General features: G+C 36.5%; 1 long non-coding RNA gene across 1 annotated transcript in view; it reads right to left on the bottom strand.

The window, feature by feature from the left end:
* LOC118763969 overlaps window positions 1-5,822 on the bottom strand; it is a 50,631-nt gene extending 44,809 nt beyond the window's left edge. Inside the window, exons 1-2 of the long non-coding RNA XR_004999742.1 lie at window positions 5,742-5,822; window positions 4,169-4,453 (exon numbers count right to left, since the gene is read on the bottom strand). This is a non-coding gene — a long non-coding RNA (uncharacterized LOC118763969). The remainder of the gene's footprint in view (window positions 1-4,168; window positions 4,454-5,741) is intronic.
* Between the last annotated feature and the right edge of the window lie 1,746 nt (window positions 5,823-7,568).

Below are 7,568 nucleotides of genomic sequence, written 5' to 3'. Positions count from 1 at the left end.
TTAGTGCAAGGCCATTAATTTCTGGGAAGCGGGTATGTCAAAGGACAGAAGGCAAAGTCGATCTCGGCGGAATTTTGAACTCAGAAGGTAAAGGCGGAGGAAATGATGGTAAGCATTTTGCCTGATGTGCCAATAATTCTCTCTGTTCGCCGCCTTAGAGAATATAAATATAACCGGTGGGAAAGTGAAAAAAGGTGCTTTAAAAAGTACCATGTAGAAAAGCATCTGAACCAGATGATGTTCAAAGATTCTCCAAATGCGCCGGGGTGGCAGTGTGCTTCCCAACCACATGGTTCTGCGTTCAGTTCTACTGCGTGGCATCTGGGGCGAGTATCATCTACTCTAGCCTCAGGCCGACCAAATCCTTCTGAGAAGATTTGCGTGACGGAACCTGAAAGAAACCTGTTGTATATATAACGGCGGTGCCCTAGCATAACGGCAGCTTTGAAGCTGAAACAATTTCAAGATTCAAAGATTTATATATATATATTATATATATATATATATATATATATTATATATATATATATATATATATATCGAGGAGAGTGCGTGTGTGCGTTTGCGCGTGTGTTTGTCTGTGTTTGTCACCACCACTGCTTGACAGCCGGTGTTGGTATGTTTACGTTCCCGAAAGTTTGTGGTTCGGTAAAAAGAGATCGATAGAATGAAAGTACTGGGGTCAATTCATTCGACTAAAAATTCTTTAAGGCAGTGCCCCAGCAAGGCCGCAGTCAAATGACAGAAACGAGTAAAAGACAAATGATTTTAAAGATCCCATAAACAAGCACATCCTTTGCTGACTGCATAGAAAAAATGAAACAACATCGATGAGTATTAAAGGAACAAAGGAATACAAAATGGAAGTCAATAATTAGAACCTCACCATTTCCTTGGAAATTATGAAATGACCTCATAGCACATGAAATTTATAACTTTCTGAAGAAGGGAAATCTATTACCAGGTGTAAAAAGGATGCAAAAAGACAGCAAGGGAAACTGCTGGTTTCGTGCATATCGATAACAACTAACGCACTGTTGGATCCTGGCGTTACTGAGGACACTTGAGGGGTCAAGGAAAAATTAACATCATATTGTAATAATATTCTTTTCTATTCTAGGCACAAGGCCCGACACTTTTGGGGAGGGAGCCATTGATTAGATCGACCCCAGTACGCAACTAGTACGTAATTTATCGGCCCCCAAAGGATGAAAGGCAAAGTCGAACTCGGCGGAATTTGAACTCAGAAGGTAAAGACGGACGAAATACCCCTAAGCATTTCGCCCAGCGTCCTGACCTTTCTGCCAGCTCAATACCTTATATAATATAATATAATAATACCATTATAATATTGATAATAATGATGATGATAATACTATTTATTATTGTCTTGCTGATAAGTTTCTATTCAAACTGCATTATGTTCATACGTGCGAAAATGCGTCCAATACTTTGAAATTTTGGGCATAGTCTATGTGTTCTTCCTTTTTGTAAGCGAACGGAGCATTTTTTAAGTATAATTATGTGAAATTTGTTGCATGTCTTTTGAGTTTCTAGGTGTTTATCATATGTTAGAATGCGGGATATGTATACAGATATTAAAGCATTTCATATCCTGAAGGCCCTGATCAGCTTGATGAGATTATGTGATTAATCTTATCTTCTTTTATTCTGTTTATTGAAAACAATGCACATGGATAGAAGGTGTGACAAAGGCTTATATATCAAGACAGAAACGAAAGTATTTGTACTACTCACTGAAGTATGATTACTACTACATCTTGAGGGATGTTTACACAGTGAAGTGAGTTGGGCTGATAAGAAACAAATCTCTTAAATAAGAATAGACTTAGTATACACCGTTCATGCTAAATTAAATTCAAGCATTTTTGCTAACATTTTCTGCTCATCTAGAATATTTCGAGTGATAACTTGTTCCAGCATTGGACAACTTTTTCAAGACCTGAGTTGCATGAGATATGGTACCTCATTAGATGGGTCGCACTGCAAAACTTTTAAGGTAATTTTTCGTTAAGCGTGCAGTTCAAAAAGTCCTTCGGGTATTAGTTTGCCTATAGCTGATTTATATATAAATAAATGCAAATAAGAAGTATATCTATGTACCAAAGTAGAAAAATATTCATGTTGGATGTCGTTCAACTTGGCTCAAATAGGATTTATATTGTTGTTCTCAAGATTTCTTTTGATATAAGTCAAGTTACACCAACGCAGAATCAAATCAATCATGACCAAGGACCCACCTTGTATTTTTCGCTCAGTAGGGTTAAACACCCACTATATTGAGCCTCACGCCTTTTTTTTTATTTTTGCCTCTTCAAACACGTTCAGGAACAGTTAAAGAAATATCGATCATGTTCGGTGATTGTTTTTTTTATTATTTATTTGCATTCTATTGCAATGATTTCTTTTGTAACTTCTGTAATACATATATAATAAAAGAACTGATAAAAGAAATCGTCATCATCATTGTCGTCGTCGTCATCATCATTCATTGATTCATTCATTCATCTATTATCTAGACATATTCTAAACGATTTACCAAAGACTTCTTAAGTTATGGTAGCAAAACCCAAGCAAAAATAGAAAGCTAGCAGGAATTTAATAAATGCCGTTAAGATGACATGGAGACAGTGGCATAGTAACTGTATACTATTGATTGGACGAGAGAATTCTCAACAAACGTTCATTCGCTGATAGTATCTTTAGAAGTTAGTCAATGATCGAATAAATTATTCATGAAGTCATTCAATGGAAGATTCCTTTGTCGTTTAACCCTTTCAAGTCGAGTAAGCTATGCCCTAAAGCAAATGAAAATTACTAGCTGACTAGCTGAAGGATCTCGTTCAATGTATGCCTTTTAACTTAATCGGCTTATATGCAATACGAATTGCTATGCCGATAAGCAACACGAATTATAACGTTACTATATCACAATGCACGTTTGGGTCGATAATGAAACGACTGGTGGATTAAAAATGGGTTAATGATAATAGCATTTTTCTTAGCAGTGTGACTTGTTATTGAAAGGAAGAGAGTTGGTGTACTCAAAGGATTTGACCCTACTGCATTACTAATAATAATTTTATCAACCACTTCAATGGACCTTGGACTTTGTATCGGAAATCAAACGAATTCAGTACGTATAAACCGGACCTATTAAATACAACAATATTAGTTACCAACCAGAATTCTTGGAAAATGTGTTGTCAACTTCTACTCCAGATTTAGCTTGAACAAGCTTCATATCAAGGTTCAAATGAGGTCTGAATTGGTAGGGTGACCCAAGGTTCAAATGAGGCTTACATTGGTGTACTGACCCAGTATCTAAAATGACGCTGATACTGTACATCATTACATTATATTGTATACCATATCAGAACGATGACGGAGGGAAAATAAAAAAAAGTAAAACGTCAATGGATTGACGATTCTGTTATCAATGTTCTACTGATGTGCTTCGGCTCCTCTAGTCTTTTTGGCCCCCTGCTATAGACCCCCCACGCCGATGCATTTCTCTTCCTTACTCCCACCATTTATATAATAAATCTATTACGTTCTAACTACTCTTCACAGACCTTTTTCAGAATACAAACACTTTTGAATTCGTTCTCTTTTCTTTTACAGCAGCTGAATGAGAAGATTAACCCATTCTATTTCACGGTGAAATTTCAACTTAAGGTTTAACAGCCTGAACTAATTACACAAAACATTTTGTAGGTTTATAATAATTGTTTCTAACACAGACACAAGTCATGGAAACAGAGAAACAGAGGTGAGGAGTAGTCGACGATATCAAGCCAGAGCTTGTTTGATTGACTGGTACTTTATTTTATAGACCTGGATGGATGGAAGTCAACACTCACCTCGATGGGATTCAAAATCAGAATGTAAGAGCCAGAAAAATACCACATGACATTCTATCTGAGGATTCTGCCGCTCAACTCGCGCTAAATCGTTCCTAATATAAACGCAACGAAAGGCTGCGAGCGGGCAGTATCGTTAGCACGCCGGGGAAAATGCTTAGGGGCATTACGTCTATCTTTACATTTTGTTTTCAAATGCCGCTGGGTCCCACTTTGCTTTAATCTTTTCAGAGTCGATAAAATAAGTACCATTTGGACAGTGGGGGTCAATGTAATGGACTTACCGCTTTCCCTGAAGTTACTGGCCTTGTGCCAAAGTTTGAAATCAATCTAAACGCAAAGCTTAAGATTTGTGGAGAGAGAACTCAGTATTTGTCTGGTACTTTAATTTATCAACTTTGGAATGATGACAGTTTGTATAATACTCTCTGCTCGACCGAAATGGGGATTGGATAGTCAAGTGTCGGAGTAGCTATTTTTCCTCTCACTGTCACATCCTGAATATTTCCCTTGATCAATGTTAAGAGAAAGGTAACTGTGTATATGTAAACCCGCAGCTACATGTGCATCTAAAACAATTACCGGAAAGTATATATGTTACAGTGGAGGCACATAGCCCAGTGGTCAGAGCAGTGGACTCGCGGGTTCGAATCTCAGACCGGGCGATGTGTGTGTTTATGAGCGAAACACCTAAGCTTCACGCGGCTCCGGCAGAAGGTAATAGCGAACTTATGCTGACCCTATCGCCACAACTTTCTCTCACTCTTTCCTCCTGCATCTTTCAGCTCACCTGCGACAGACCGGCGTCCAGTCCAGGTGGGGAACCTATACGCCAAGGAAACAGGGAAATCGGCCCTTATGAGCCAGGCATCGCTCGAGAAGAAACAAACAATATATGTTACAGAGTCATACTCGCTTGCTAGCGGCGGCTTTGCTGTAGCCTATAAAATATGTGTAACTGTGTGCATGCATGTGTGTGTAATCTGTCCTCGAATCTACTGTGCTACTAACGAAAATACATTCACCAAATGGTAAACTTTCATGACATTTCTATAAATCATAGATTGTTATTCATAAAAGAATAGAAATAATGGTTTATCTAAAGCAAGTGACGAGACGAAAAAGAATAGAAAAAAACAACAAAACAAAAAAACCTTGAAAGGGATATTTACATCTCAAACTTCTATGCCATATTGATTTCCTTCCTCTCTTCATTCTTTCCTTCCTTCTTTCTTTCATTCACATTTTTTTTCCTTTTTCTTTTATATACTGTTCTCTTTATATTGTTACAAACTTATCTCCCTTCGCGAATAAAAGAAAGTGAGACACATACATATATACACGCGCAGATGTATGCATATACTCGCGTACAAATACAAATACACAAGCATAACCACTTCACACAAATACACGCACACATTTACACAAATAGATACCCAGACATACATACACACACACATACACACACGCACACACTCACATATATATATGTATATATATATATATATATATATATATATATATATATATTCAGTCAAACATATACATTCACGCATATACATACATACACCCATACACAATCATGCATATACATGCACACACATACTCATTCACACATATGTATACAAACACACATACACATTCACATATCTAGATATATACACACATACACATTCGCACATACACATACACATACACATTTACACATATACATACCTACACACATACATGTACACATTGAACACGCAGGCGCAGTGCTAACACTTCATACAAGAAAGACGCAAGAAGAAATAACAAAATAAACAAATGAACAACAACAATAATAACAACAACAACAACAACAACAAAAAACTTTACAAGCAGGGTCATTCCGTGTCACCGTATTCACTCGCATCAGCTCATACGATCATCGAATGAAGCTAAGAGGCAGTGGTGGTGGTGGTGGTGGTGGCAGCGACGGCGAAACCAATAAATGACGTCATACGTGGAGATCGAACGTCATCTTGTCTCCATCACCGGAAGCTCGTACTCAACGACACATCCTTGATTAAATGCATCCATAGAATAAAACAATTAAAATTACTCTCTTACACTAGCAATATCATAACAAGGACACTTCTTGCAACACTTCTTATTTATTAGTTTTATTGTTTCATATATTTCCCCTCTCTTAATTCTGCTCCTCCTCCTCTGTCATCTCCAGCCTTCTCTCTCTCTCTCTCTACCACACTCCGCCTTTTTATATCATTCACAGGTCCCACCTCTCTCTCTCTCTCTCTCACTCTTTTTCATTCTTTTTCTCTCATTCTCTTTCTCTCGGTCAGTGTTTACCTCTCTCTTCTCTCTCTCTCTCTCTCTCTCCCTCTCTCTTTCACAACCCATAAATCGACTGCTTTCTGAAACAAATACTACTGCAGTTTATTTTATATTTTTGTCCATGATTTAATGATCTATTTCTCTATTTTTCTCCTTATTCCTACACTTATAAATATGTATGTATGCACGTATGTATGCATGTATGTATGCATTCATCCATGTATGTATGTATGAATGCATGCATGGACGCAAGTATGTAGGTTGCATGCATGCATGCATGTATGTATGTATGTATGTATGTATGTATGTATGCATGTATGTTTGTATGTATGTATGCATGTATGAATGCATGTATGTATGCATATATGAATGCATATATCGATATACGTATGTATGCATGCATGTATAAAGATATATATATTTGAGAGTGTCAGTATATCTATCTATCTATCTATCTATCTATCTATCTATCTATCTATCTATCTATCTATCTATCTGCCTCTTTCTATGTATGTCTATCCATTTATCAATTTATATATTAATCTACCCAGCTTTTATCCTTCAATTTAGAAAAATTACAGACAGAGACACACACACGTACATACACACATACACAAACACAGTAACTCTCACATACGTATATAAATATCTTCCGTCTTTCATTAACCATTGAGAGAGAGACAGAGAGAAAGGGAGACAGAACGAGAGAAAGAGAGAGGGAGCTGTCAATAGAGATAGATAGTTAGACAGACAGATAGATAGATAGATAAACACACAGATAGATAGGTAGATAGATAGATAGATAGATAGATAGATAAATAGATATATAGATGGATAGATAGATAGATAGATAGATAGATAGATAGATAGATAGATAGATAGATAGATAGATAGATAGATAGATAGATAATAGGTATATATATATATATATATATATGTATATATATATATATATATATATATATATATATGAATAAATGAAAAGAATGGAGTCGAACGAAGATTTTAACAAAATTCCTTTACTTTCGACATGTTTCGAAGACTGCATACTGTTAATTCCGAAGGAATGAAGGTTGCATTGTGCCGTCTTCTCATCAGGAAATACAAGGAACCTCTATCAGCCTCAAGACGAACAAAAGCTTCTTAATGACTGCCTACATGGTTTCCACAGTGATAATGAGTATTTATTTAAAATAATCCGTTATAAGCAATGACGTCAAAATTGGTTGGAAGGAGGAAGTTTTTTAAAAAATAGGAAGGGGAGTATGCAGTCTTCGAAACATATGTCGAAAGTAAACGAACTTTGTTAAAATCTTCGTTCGACTCCATTCTTTTCATTTATTCATAAAAAAAACACAAATGTCCACA

The sequence above is a fragment of the Octopus sinensis genome, linkage group LG6 (assembly GCF_006345805.1).
Source record: "Octopus sinensis linkage group LG6, ASM634580v1, whole genome shotgun sequence".
Classification (NCBI taxonomy): Eukaryota; Metazoa; Mollusca; class Cephalopoda; order Octopoda; family Octopodidae; genus Octopus; species Octopus sinensis.
The sequence above is the reverse complement of the archived record's forward strand: the minus strand, read 5'-3'. Positions and strand labels throughout refer to the sequence as shown.